We start from the raw sequence: 13438 nt of genomic DNA, 5'->3' as shown, positions 1-13438 counted from the left end.
GGAGGGGTAGGGGGAGGGGGAGGGGGAAGGGGAGGGAGGAAGGGTAGGGGGAGGGGGGGAGGGGAAGGGGGAGGGGGGAAGGGAGGGGGTGGGGGAGGGAGGGAGGGGGAGGAGGGAAGGGGAGGGGAGGGATATAGATGGTTACTGGCAATTGATCACATCCACAAATGATGTAATCCACACAATTTATGTACTTTACATAACGTTAATAGGAATACATGGCCGTGTAGATGGGAAATACAGTTTGTTTGAAATAAATCACAAATATCAGATGAAAGTTTTTAAAATTTAGAACTATTCTCACTCAGAGTTAAACATCACCGTAATATTACGTGGTTGCTTCAACGTTTTCTGTGAATTATATGTCATCATTGTGAGATTTTTTTGTATTTTTTTTTTTAATGAGATTTTTATATTTAAAAAAACGGCAAAAAAGCATCAGAACAGCTGTGAAAAAGCATCAAAACAGCAGTGAAAAAGCATCAGAACAGCAGTGAAAAAGCATCAAAACAGCAATGTAAAAGCATCAACACAGCAGTAAAAAGCATCAAAACAGCAACAATTGTCCGGTGATTTTTCAATCACCGCAGCTAAATGTGTCGGAGTATTTAACTATTTTCCTTCGTGCCTTTTTTTGTGTGTTTTTTTTTTATACACATAAATACATAAAATCACATAAAATACACATAAATACACATAAAAATCAGATCAGAATCAGAATCAGAATCGATATTCTCACAATCATCACAACACACCAGACACGTAGTTAATTACGCAGTGCTTCCTTGTAAACAATGTTCTTTATCTTTCCTTGTTCGGATAGGATGTATAGATTGTTCTCTTGTCCTACCCGACTACATCCTACGTGTAGTTGGCCATGGGAGAAGCACGGGGAATCAAGGTTCAGTCCGACCACCTTGAGAGATTGTCCTTGCGCCTTGTTGATGGTCATGGCAAAGCTGAGCCGTACGGGGAATTGGAGCCTTTTGAACTCGAATGGCAGATCAGATGGTATGATTGGTATCCTCGGAATGAAGACCTGTTCCCCGCTATAGTTTCCCGTAAGTATGTTGGCCTCAATTACGTGAGGCATCAACTTTTTGATAGCCAGTCGTGTGCCGTTGCACAGTTTTGGAGGATCGATATTTCTCAGGAGCATGATTGGAGCACCTTCCAGATGGAGTATGTGGGGAGGCACACCCGGATGCTGTAGCGAATTGAGGAACTCTACCGTGTAATGGACAGTCTCATGGTCGTTTTGGATTGAGTCGACAGATCGGTAAGTTCTTAGATCCCCAGGAATAGGCTGCAGAAGATCCAAATTGATTTGTCCACTGCATCGTTCTTTGGGGTTAGAATTGCCCTTTCACAGAGCCAGGAATGATTTCGGTAGTTGGCGGGGATGTTGGGGAAGACGTTCGCCTTGAGTTCGTCAGCCGTGGTGACATTGTTGCCGCATGGTACGATGTCCAGTCCATCTTCAGGGCACGTCTCCAAATCTCCGTTTCCGATCTGTAACAGCTTCGCTGAAAAGGCGCCTGCGGCTACATCTCCATGAAGGGTGACACGCATGTTTGTGCTGAGTTTCAACTTCGTCACTTTTGACCATAGAGGAGATGCCTTTATACAGGAACGAAGTTCATCTGCCTTGGTCCCGCGTGGTATGACAGGCAGGGTCTGTCGGAAATCCCCTGCCATCAGAAGAGTAATGCCTCCCATGACAGTCTGATTGTTTCGAATATCTTGCAGTGTGCGGTCAACTGCCTCCAGTGCAACTCTGTGAGACATTGTGCACTCGTCCCAGACAATGAGTTGGCATTGACGAAATACCTCTGCGACAGCCGATGACTTGGAGATGTTGCACATTGGCTGCTCGATGTTAGTGAGGTTGAGGGGGAGCTTGAAGGTTGAGTGGGCGGTCCGGCCCCCGGGGAGAAGAGTGGCAGCAATTCCGGAAGAGGCAACAGCCAGAGCAATCATCTTTTTCTGCCAGATTTTTGACAGGAGGAGGTTCATAAGGAACGTTTTTCCAGTGCCTCCAGGTGCGTCCAGAAAGAACAATCCACCTTCAGAAGAGTGTATGCTCGCCAGCACTTGCATGTAGATCTGTTCTTGCTCCACTGTCAGTCTTGGCTCGTTTTCATTGATGTAGTTTTCCAACTCTTGTGCGTTGTATGAAGTCTCTCGGAGTACTTCCCGAGCCAGGTGATTCTGTTGTTGTCGCTGTGTTACAGGAAGGCCAATGACCTCCAGCGAATGCCCTCCAAGAGAAAGCAGTTTGTCTTCTATGAGTACTAAGGCTTCATTGTAGATCGCATCGGAGTAGTCTGCTTCAGCATGAACCTGTCTTGCCCTGTGGAGAATGTCCTCGCTGAGATCGTCACGATGGTTATTCCACTGTTGTACCGGATTGGAGAGACCGCAAGTTTGTAGCATGATGGCAAAGAGATTTCTCAACAAGGCTGGAGAGCGTGAGACTGCTGCTTCTTCTAGAGTGGCATCCCAGTGGCTGTCATCCTCCAGAAGGCCATGCAGGTGGCAGGCTTGGCGGAAGGTGTCGCAAACCTGGCCGTTGAACGTTCTCAGTTCTTGGAAAGAGATGGGTCCTTTGACATGATGGAGTAGAAGGCGCAGGAAGAAGCATTCGAAATTGTTTGGATGTACAGTGTAGACTCGTCCAATTGCATCTGAACGGCGAATGTCGGGATGTCCCACAACTCATGCTCCTTGTGTACGTCTTTTCCACGTCTTACTGCCAACCACCCAGGTGTAGTACTGTGGGACTTCATTGTAGATGAGTGTTTTGGCGAATTCGTCTTGTTGACACAATTGGAAGAATGCGGTAAGTGTAGTTGAACTTGGTGGTTCTGCTGCTTTTTGTCTTGCGTTGCCTTCTGTGAAATACACTCTCTGGCCATTCTCAAGATGTACGGAAAGGTGTACAACGGTTGGGTAGCGTTCGTGGATAGGGAAGTTGAGAACTCTCCAGATAGCTTCGTTACTACTGACGTAACGCCCCAGCTGATATGACTCGATCTCGTCGTTTTTGTTCCTCTGAAGGCCGAACATCGCCATGTCCGAACCTTTGTTGACGTATTTGCACACGTATTTGATTGATTTCACTGAGTTGCAGAACTCAACATTGAGATGAGGCGTGGCCAACGTGGCCTCATGCTCCCAGGTGATTGGCTAACTCGAGCTCGAGCGAGCCATAATGCGCTACGTTATGGCAAAAAATATGGATCTAAAGATGAAAGAAAAAAAAACCTATGTGGTGTGAATGGCAATGTTCCTCGCTGAAATGTGAAAAAACGCAATCGCTTTTCGCTCCGAATTACGTGCGAACGCGTAACTGTGAGTTTATGGCGGCAAGGAACATCACGTGATCGCTCTGAGCAAATCAGCGCGCTGCTCTGCCACCGGCTCAGATTCCATGTATAATATTCCTCGCTGAAAAAAAATATGGATCTAAAGATGAAAGAAAAAAAAACCTATGTGGTGTTCCTTGCTGAAATGTGAAAAAACGCAATCGCTTTTTGCTCTGAATTATGTGCGAACGCGTAACTGTGAGTTTATGGTGGCAAGGATGGAACATCACGTGATCGCTCTGAGCGAATCAGCGCGCTGCTCTGCCACTGGCTCAGATTCCGTGTATAATATTCCTCGCTGAAATGCGCTGAGGTAAATATGAATAAAAAATATGGATCTCGTCAAATATTTTGAGGTAGGCCATGTTCTTCCCAGGCTCAATGGCCATGTCTATGCCAAATATCAAGCACGTGAGCCTCTCCGTTTAGGAGTCTATCGGTAACATTACACACACTCACACACACAAACTGTGTTTTATATATATAGATTAACTCTTCATTACCTACACGAAACTCCCACTTATGAGGTTGCCACAACTAAGGTATGGTCTATCTCTGTATATTATGTTTACGCACATGCCTGGAGTAAGGGAAAGACGGGGTATTGTAAAGAAAGTGGGGAAGGGTGGTTGGGAGAATTCCTCTGATGGTATGTTATGAAAAGAAATCCCATTCACCAAAATAAAATGTGAGTGTGTTTACAGTCAATTCTTGCTTAAATTGCAGAGCTGCATTACCTGTGGCCAAAAAATAGTTATTGCAACTTGCTCTGCAGATTAAATCAGGTCAGGTCAGGTATGAGAGCATGTGCACTTTCTGCTGGTAATCCAGAGGTCTCCATCTGGCCATCCCCCAGGCAAATGCCCACCCCATCCCCATCTTCTTGAGATTCTGATTAACCTGCTGCAACCACAATACATGTGGTCAGCCTGTTGGCCTCCTCCACTCAACAGGATCCCTGGGTGAGAGAATCTGGTGAGTAAGATCATCGTCAAGAAAATGAGCCACATGTCCATACAGCCGCAGCCGACGCTCACAGACTGTACAGGTAACAAATCTCATCTGAGTCTCCCTCAGAAAATGCTCGTTAGACACAAAGTACAACCAGATCTATAAGGACTTATCCGAAAAGACCTGGTACCGAAGGTGTTACGTCTTTGTCTCAGATCCTTGGTCAGCGTCCAAGTCTTACATCCATAAGCAAGACTCGAAGCACCAAGGACTTAAAGACTCGGACTTTCGTCCTCCTGCATAGGTACCGCCAGTGCCACACCCCATGGTCCTGTGACTCCATGACTTCCAGGCCCGACCCAGATGTCTATCGACCTCTGGCTCACAACGTGTGAAAACGTGAATGTCTCTGCCAACGTAAGTGAACCTTTCTGTGCCCTCAACATCCTCGCCACTGACAGCTGCGGACATGATAGCAAGATCTAAGATGTCATTGAAAGGAACGGTAGAGAGGAAGTCCAAAATAGAGAGAGACTTGGACAAACAAATGGATGTGGGGAGGAATGGGGGTCAGGAGACGATGCGTGGGGTGGACAAGATGGACACAGAAGGAATCTCTCAGGAGGGAAAACTGGAAATTTGGAGGAAGTAGGGTTTAGTGGGGAGGGGGGGGGGGCAACGAGAATAGAAAATATCATGGTTTGGTATTGAGTATTTTACAAGTTGTCGTAAGTAAAAGTATATAATTGTTGATTTCTTCCATCTTTCAATAATCACTTTCGATCTTTTCCATTTTTTTGCAAAGTGGTCGAACATTAGTTTTGTGAACGCCATAATCATTTTTGTCCCATCTTTGAACTCTCCAAATTGAGCTCTCTATTTCCATCATGATTTTCCATTCTTCAGCATCGTTCGGAATGAAAACAAAATGTCATCTCTGAATCGTATTCCTTGCAAAGACATATTTGTACAATCAACAACGAGCATTCGCTTTATTACAAATGACATGCTAAAACAGAGAGTTATTAACAAGTGCTGTTTATTGTGTTACATCCTAAATGCCTGAGAAAGTGTAATTGAGGCTTTGTTTATGTGCAGATTACAGCTGTGCTTTACAGCTCCATCAATGGAGGGATGAGTCGCATGCATCATGCTGTTCTTGTGCGATTGTCCTGGATTTATGGCTCCCGCCATTAAGCTTGGACACCATGGAAATGCCTCTTTTATGAGATTTTCCTTTTCCATTGAAATTGTTTTCCACCAATCATCCGGGCGACAGTCAGAGTCGGACAGTGAGAGTCGAGGTAGGCTACTACGATTTATATTGCGGTTGCTGCGCCCAATAACTCCATGAATGAATCGAGTGATTTTCATTCAGTATTTTATTTGAGGTCTTTTAGGTCTTCTGGATATTTTGGGTCTTCAGGGTCTTTTGGGTCCTCTAGGTCTTGAAGGATTTTTTGGGGTATTTAGGGTATTTTTGGGTCTTTGTGGTATTTTGGGTATTCGGGGTCTTTTGCGTCTTAGGGGTATTTTGGGTCTTTGGGTTCATTTGTGTCTTCTGGGTATTTTGCATCTTCGGTTCCTTCTACCTCTGTGAAAAATATTCTTATTCTTTCATATGCTGCACATACAGCTAGTGGACCAAAAAATGGAAACACCAATGTAAAGTCACTTAATAGGGAAAGCCTGGTGTTGGCATAACTGTTAAGGTGGCTGGCTTGAGATCTTATGGTCTTGAGTTTGAGCCGCTGTCAGCCGTTGAATTAACACCAGGTGGTTGACTCAGCAGGTCATCCGTCCGAGGTCGGCAAAATGAGTACCAGATGACTGGTAATCGGGGCATTGCATCAGCAGCACAGCTGTGCCTCTAGAAAATGATGCAACCAGCAGCCACAGGCTGCACACGAACCACCCACTTAATAGGGCATTCGGTCACCAAGTGTGGCCAGTACGGCCTGTATGTACAGTGGCATCTTGCCACACAAAGGCAAGATATCGACACATAAGAGTCTACCAGCGTCTGGAATTCTGTAGGAGGGATGCAGCACCATTCTTCCATGAGAAAGTCAATCAACTCACACCTATTTGATGGAGTTGGAAAATGCTGTCTGTCTCAGGCATCGTTCCAGAATGTCGCATAAATGCTCGATTGGGTTCAGACCTGGTGATTGAGAAGGCCATGACATGGATAACATCAGTATCGTGCTCAATAAACCATTGGGTGACCGACCACACGTGCTCTGTGGATTTGGGGGTTTAATGTCCGAAGCCTTTCTTTATTTCAAAAAAAGTATAAAGACTCCCCAATACAAAATCAACAATCAGAAAACAAGAAATTGGCAAACAAAAAATTTGCAAATAAGATATAGGCAAACAAGATATCGACAAACAAGAAAGAGACAAACAGGAAATCAGCAAACAAGAATGAGAAAGCAAGATATCGGCAAATAAGGATCAGAAAGCAAGAAATCGACAAACAAGAATCAGAAAGCAAGAAATTACCAAACAAGAATAAGAAAGCAAGAAATCACCAAACAAGAATCGGAAAGCAAGACATCACCAAACAAGAATCGGAAAGCAAGAAATCCGCAAACAAGAATCAGAAAGCAAGACATTGGTAAACAAGAATCAGAAAGCAATAAATCGCCAAACAAGAATCAGAAAGCAAGAAATCACCAAACAAGAATCAGAAAGCAAGAAATCGCCAAACAAGAATCAGAAAGCAAGACATTGGTAAACAAGAATCAGAAAGCAAGAAATCGCCAAACAAGAATCAGAAAGCAAGAAATCCCCAAACAAGAATCAGAAAGCAAGACATTGGTAAACAAGAATCAGAAAGCAATAAATCGCCAAACAAGAATCAGAAAGCAAGAAATCACGAAACAAGAATCAGAAAGCAAGAAATTGCCAAACAAGAATCAGAAAGCAAGAAATCAGTAAACAAGAATCAGAAAGCAAGAATCAGAAAGCAAGAAATTGCCAAACAAGAATCAGAAAGCAAGAATCAGAAAGCAAGAATCAGAAAGCAAGAAATCGCCAAACAAGAATCAGAAAGCAAGACATTGGTAAACAAGAATCAGAAAGCAAGAATCAGAGAAAGTCAAACAAAATTCAATGAACAAATCTAAAATAAAGCCAAAAGCAGAAATTCCCCCGGCCCCACCCCTCCAAAAATATTTTCCCACGAAATCCCCTCCCCCCACACCAATCCAAGACAATGAACACCTAACTCGAACTGAACAAAGAGAAGGGAGAAGGAAGATCCTATCCCCCAAACCACGCCCAAAGTAATCACGGAAAAGGAGTTGATCAAGTCACTAAGTGGTTGACCTTTTCCCAATAAGAAGTTGTCCGGAGCCAACTTTCTTATAAAGCAGGGAGTAATGTAGACAGGCCGAGATAATCAATAACATATTCAATATGGCAATCACTTATGGGCAACATTTACATTAGTTCCATTTGGGGATGTTTAAGTTGGGTGCCTGCGAAATGGTGCATTTGGTGCCTTTTTGCGGTACATTTGGTGCGGTGCATTTGGTGCCTGCGAAAAGGTTGATAACCATACCAGATGGAGACAGAAGCCTCTCGAAGTAATCACCAACTTAGAATCCCATATATTTTCTTGTATTTCTGAATGGTATGATAGTTATGTTTTGATGTTGAAATATGCTTATTGCCTCATAGTCCCAATCTATCTATAATTCCAGTAATCTCTGTGTGTTTGTTTGTACGTTTGTACGTTTGTACGTTTGTACGTTTGTTTGTTTGTCTGTGACCGCTGTTTCTCGACAACCACGGGTCCGATATACTTTAAACTTGCCAGGTATATTGCTGGGGACCCGAGGATGTGCCTTTTCAAGGTTTGAAATTAATCGGACACGTACTTACCGAGCTATGGCGATTTAGCCGTTCGCCGTTCGCTTTGGCGTTGCGAATGGACCAAACCATTGCATGTAAATAGAGGGGGGGGTTCTGTGGTCGTTGCGAATGGACCAACCCATTCATGTAAATAGAGGGGGGGGGGGTTCTGTGGTCGTTACTGCCACGTGGTTTCAAAGTTTTTTTTTGTTGTTGTTGTTTGCACGCATGTTTTTTTGCATCCACGTACGGGCACGCCCTAGGATGTTTACACACACACACCCCTACACAATTTTTTTTTTTTTTTTTTTTTGGCAAGGAACGGGCACCCACGTACGGGCACGTCCTAGCTTATATATAGTACGGGCATGCCCTAGTCTATATATAATGGAGAAAGTGTATATATGTAATGTATGTGTATATGTATGTATGTATTGTTACATGGAAGGGGGAGATCCATAGCTAGACTGTGGTAAGTGTAACATCTTGTCCATGTGTTTTGAGTCGGTTAGTTTGACATGTACCAGGACTTGTCAAAATAAATTCCTTTATTACAGATGACGCTGAGGCAGCATATGTAATTTATAGACAAAATAGTCAGGGTAATATTGTATGCGTTTTTACGGTATGTGACCTTTTCTTCACTCCCCCTTCACCCCTGGGTTTGACTGGTTATGATTGTGACCTTTCTCTTCTCTGATGCCTCTTCTTCCTCTTCCAACCAATCCCCCCACCCCCCCCCCCTCACCCTTCCCGCCCCCCGAGATCGACCAAGTGGTTCAGCCCACGAGTTTAAAGCCTGTGATTGGCTGTGGGGCGAGAGGGAACTAGGAAGTTGATGCAGAAGAGGGGAGAGTGGCCATTTTGAGGAGGCCTCATTGCTGAGTTCCTTTTACTTGTTGTAGAGTTTCAAGCTGTAGTATCTCTCCCTGAAGGTGGTGTTTGATCAAACTCTTGCTGCCGTATCTCTACCTTGCGGACTATATTAGGGCCGATTGTCCCTGTGGGGCCTGCCTTGAGGCCTACGGTTGGGCATGCAGTGTGGGCTATCGTTGGGGTCTGCAGTGTGTCCTACGCTTGGGGCCTGCATCGAGTCCTACTGTGAGGTTTGGATTGTGGCTTACTGAGGGGGGGAGGGGGGGGCTGCATTGAATGCAGTGTTTGCTCGAACTCTTGCTGCGGCGTCTCCAGTTCGGATCCCCGATCTTGCCTTGAGCTAGATACTGGAGGATACGGTGCCGCCCACCTACTCTTTGTCTGGGTCTCTCCTCTTCTGACATCTTCCGGACCATCGGACTGTAGGTCCTCCACTGAGACTGGCCAGATTCCAAGTGGTTTCATCAGGTCGCCGCAGCCCTTTACACAAGCAGCACCCTCCAGCTTCCTGGCTGCCTACTCCTTCGGCTTCACCCTCGTGCTGGCCTAATCGGGTTTTCCCTTTTCTTCTTCCTTTGTTTTCTCTTTATGTATATGAATATATTTCCAATTGTTATAACCCATAAATAAAGCCGGTTTGATCACATGCCGGCTTTATGGGTTATGTGCTGCATTTGGTCTGCTGCAGGCCGTAACAGCATAAACACCTCTTGTTTGTGGGTGGGGCCAGGTGAGGACCTTTCATCACAGAAGCATACATGCCACACGTGTGTGAAAAGGCTGTTATGATATATCTGGTCAGTTTGTGCCAGCCGCAGAGATGTAATGCACTGCGTGGCAGGGGGAAAAAGATTGAAATTTCTTTTTATTGTCCCCCCCCCCCCCCATCCAACCCACCCCCATCCCCCCCCCCCCCCCCCCCCCCCACTCCTGTGGGTGGGACAGCCCAGAGGACTCGTATGTGTGTGTTATCATCTACTCCTTCGAGAGGATTTGGCCTTGGAATTTGAAACTTTCAAGGATTAATGAGGGCACCCTCAAGTTGTGCATTTGAAAGTTTCGATTGATTCCATCAAGTTTTGGAAAATAAAAAATAAAAAAAACCCATTTTGGCATTTCTTTCCTTTGGGGGAGGGTGGGTGCAATTTGAATTATCCGAGCTATATAACCACAATGTATTGAATATGCTCAGAAGCAGTATGCATGCTTTCACTTCATACACTACTCGCAATAACTATAAGTTAGGGATATTGTGGGAGTGAGTTAATTTTTGTTATAGGGGTTAGGGTTAGGGTATTGAAATCAAGAATGCTGTGTTTTTTCACACATTAATATCCATAGAATTAGGACCAAGAACTTTTTTCAACATAATTAATACACAAAATCAACCACACCGACGAACCTGCCAAATATCCCTAACTTATTGTGAGTAGTGTATACATAACCCGGGTTAATTTTATTTACGGGAGCGATTGAGGCAGCGGTCTGTTGCTTACACACTGCCCAAATAAAGGGTTGCATGCTTGGAACAAGATCCCCTCTAGGGTGGGTACTCTGCTATGGTGTTATTAGTAAAAATAATTACCTGACGCTCCCTGGCGGCTCCTGAAAGGTGCTTATACGGTGCTTATACGAGTAATATACATAATTAGTGGCTTAACCACTCACATGGAAGTTTGAATCCAGGGAGATAACTTCAACCAAAATGCAATCCATAGAGAGACGTCCACAGGTCATTACCAAACTATGGACCATAAACGAAAAGGATCAGAGTGTAATAGTCACAGGGTTTAGCACAAGTGCACATTAGCACCAGTGCTGGGCAATTCATTTTCTCCCATACAGAGGGGCAGACAGGAAAGCAGGATAAAAAAGGGCTTGAAGAGTTAAGTTATGTAGATTAATAAAACACATAAAGGGTTGGGGGGGGGGGGGGTAATGGAGTCATAGAAAAGTATAAGGATTAAAGAAAGGCAGAAAATGGAAAACGAGAAGAAAAAAGCAACAATTGAACCAGTCGCCTGTCCCCCAAAGAATAAATGAAAATGTGAAAGGAGCCAATTAACCTCGCAGGCTTAGCTGAACAAGGACAGAGCGACAGCCAAGAGGCTCCAGGATGTGCCAAGTGGGAGGTAGACATTTTTAACCCTACAACGTCATTTTTAGAAGAGTTCCATAGAATAGCACCCAGATATCTATTAGGCGAACACTTACTTATTGGGCAACCGTAACACTACCCATCAATTCATGTTTAAAGCCACTGAAGCCAGCTCATAAAATGATATCACAAGTCTGGAACTTTCATGACAGAATTACGTGATCGATGAAATGTGTCAAAGTGACATTTAGGAAGCAACCAGACATATTAAGGCCTGTATTTGCTGCTCAGTTTTTCTGTAACTTTTTGTTGCGCAACAAATTTATGCAAATGAATATGTACTGGTCATTTATACACAATATTGGAAACTTTGATATTTCTACAACTTTTTTGACACATGTGGCCTCAGCTAATTGGCTTACCAGATGGTATCACGTGAATGAAGAAATCATATGACAACACAAAATAGAGTTAATAAATGTTTGCATGAAGTTGTGCAAGGGAAAGTCGTCCAAAGTTGTGCATTTGGGTCGAGGGGAGAGTGGGGGGGGGGGGGGGGGGTGCAATATATATATATATATACTAGCTTGGCTCGGCTCGCTTCGCTCGCCTCACCATGCGTCGTTACTGAGGAACGGGCTTATTTCAGCTGAGGATAATGACTGTACCTGAGTTGCTGTGTTGTCATGATTTACACCAATCATAATACAAACAATTATTTTGCACAAATTTATTTATTGTGTTTGTGATATCACATTTTTATAATCAATTTAGGTTGAAGATTTAGGTTGAATGTTTTTTTTTTCAAGAAAGAACCCCTCAGCACATACCTAGGGGAGGGGTAGGTGCAGACTGGAAGTTTAGGACGATAACACCGGAACCACCACGTAATTTAAAAACACCTCACCACCAAGTAATTCAAAACACCTCACCACCACGTAATTCAAAACACCTCATCACCAACTAATTCAAAACACCTCACCACCACGTAATTATAAATACCTCACCACCACGTAATTCAGAACACCTCACCACCATGTGATTTAAAAACACCTCACCACCACGTGATTTAAAAACACCTCACCACCACGTCATTTAAAAACACCTCACCACTACACAATTCAAAATACCTCACCACCACGTGATTCAAAACCACCACCACGTTATTAAAAACACTTCACAACCACGGAAACAAAAGTTTGAGGGAGTCGTTAAGTGACAGCACAGACACTGCCCACATGTGTAGATATATAGATAAATGACTGTACCCGAGTTGCCGTTTTGTCATGGTTTACACCAATCATAATTCAAACAATTATTTTGCACAAATGTATTTGTAATATACGTGATATTGTGGCGGACACAAAAGCCCACTGGCGTGGTGACATCATTCCGCGCACCAAGTGGGCGGTGGCCACGCCCGAGGGGTAGGCGTGGCCTCATGATATACACCGGGCGCGCAGCCCGGAGCGTGCCAGTGTTACAGTGAGCTCCTGAAATAAAGACGCTTATAAGTTACCGCTTGTCCGCTTCCTCCTTGCTCGCAAGCAGCGCGCGTAACGCCGCGCTTTACTGGTGACCCCCTCGACGTTGGATCTGCCGGAGCGATCCTTCCACACGCGACGCCATTGCCATGGACAACTTCATCAAACTTCCCGAATTTTGGGAGGCTCAGGCCGAAGTCTGGTTCGTCCAGGCCGAAGCCCAATTTCAGCTTCGGCGCCTCACCAGCGATGACACGCGCTTTGCCACGTCGTCGCCTCCCTCGGGCCCGGCATGGCCGCTCGAGTTGTGTCCGTCCTTCGCCACCCACCGGACGGCCACAAGTATGAGGCACTCAAGCGGCTACTCCTAGCCACGTTCGGCCTCACGGACGACGCACGGGCCGACCGCCTCCTGGATCTCCCCGAGCTCGGTGACACGCGCCCGTCGGTCCGAATGGACCATATGCTGTCACTGTTGGGCGACGAAGCCCCCGGTCACATTTTATACACATTTTACACACATTTAACACACATTTATAAACACACACATTGGGCATGGGCACATTTTATAAACAATTGAAGTTGAAAAAAAAAAAATCCCGAAAAAATTCCCCCCTCCAAAAAAAAAAATTGGAATTTCTTTCCAAAAAATACACTTATGACATACCGACGGGAGAGATATGTGCATTCCAGAAGTTTGGTACGATTTCGCAAAGGTTTGAGAAAGTAGTTCAGTGACAAGACAACACATGATAGGACAGACGCTGTACAGATATATATATAGATATACATATAATTTC

The 13438-nt window shown here is 44.6% G+C and overlaps 1 pseudogene; it reads right to left on the bottom strand.

The window, feature by feature from the left end:
- Positions 1 to 4591: 4591 nt before the first annotated feature.
- The window catches only part of LOC144892161 (uncharacterized), a 92915-nt pseudogene continuing 84068 nt past the window's right edge, over positions 4592 to 13438 (bottom strand).

This window comes from Myxine glutinosa, chromosome 5 (assembly GCF_964187855.1).
Source record: "Myxine glutinosa chromosome 5, kmMyxGlut1.1, whole genome shotgun sequence".
NCBI lineage: Eukaryota > Metazoa > Chordata > Myxini > Myxiniformes > Myxinidae > Myxine > Myxine glutinosa.
Note: the sequence above shows the minus strand (reverse complement) of the source record. Positions and strands in the feature narration are given on the sequence as shown.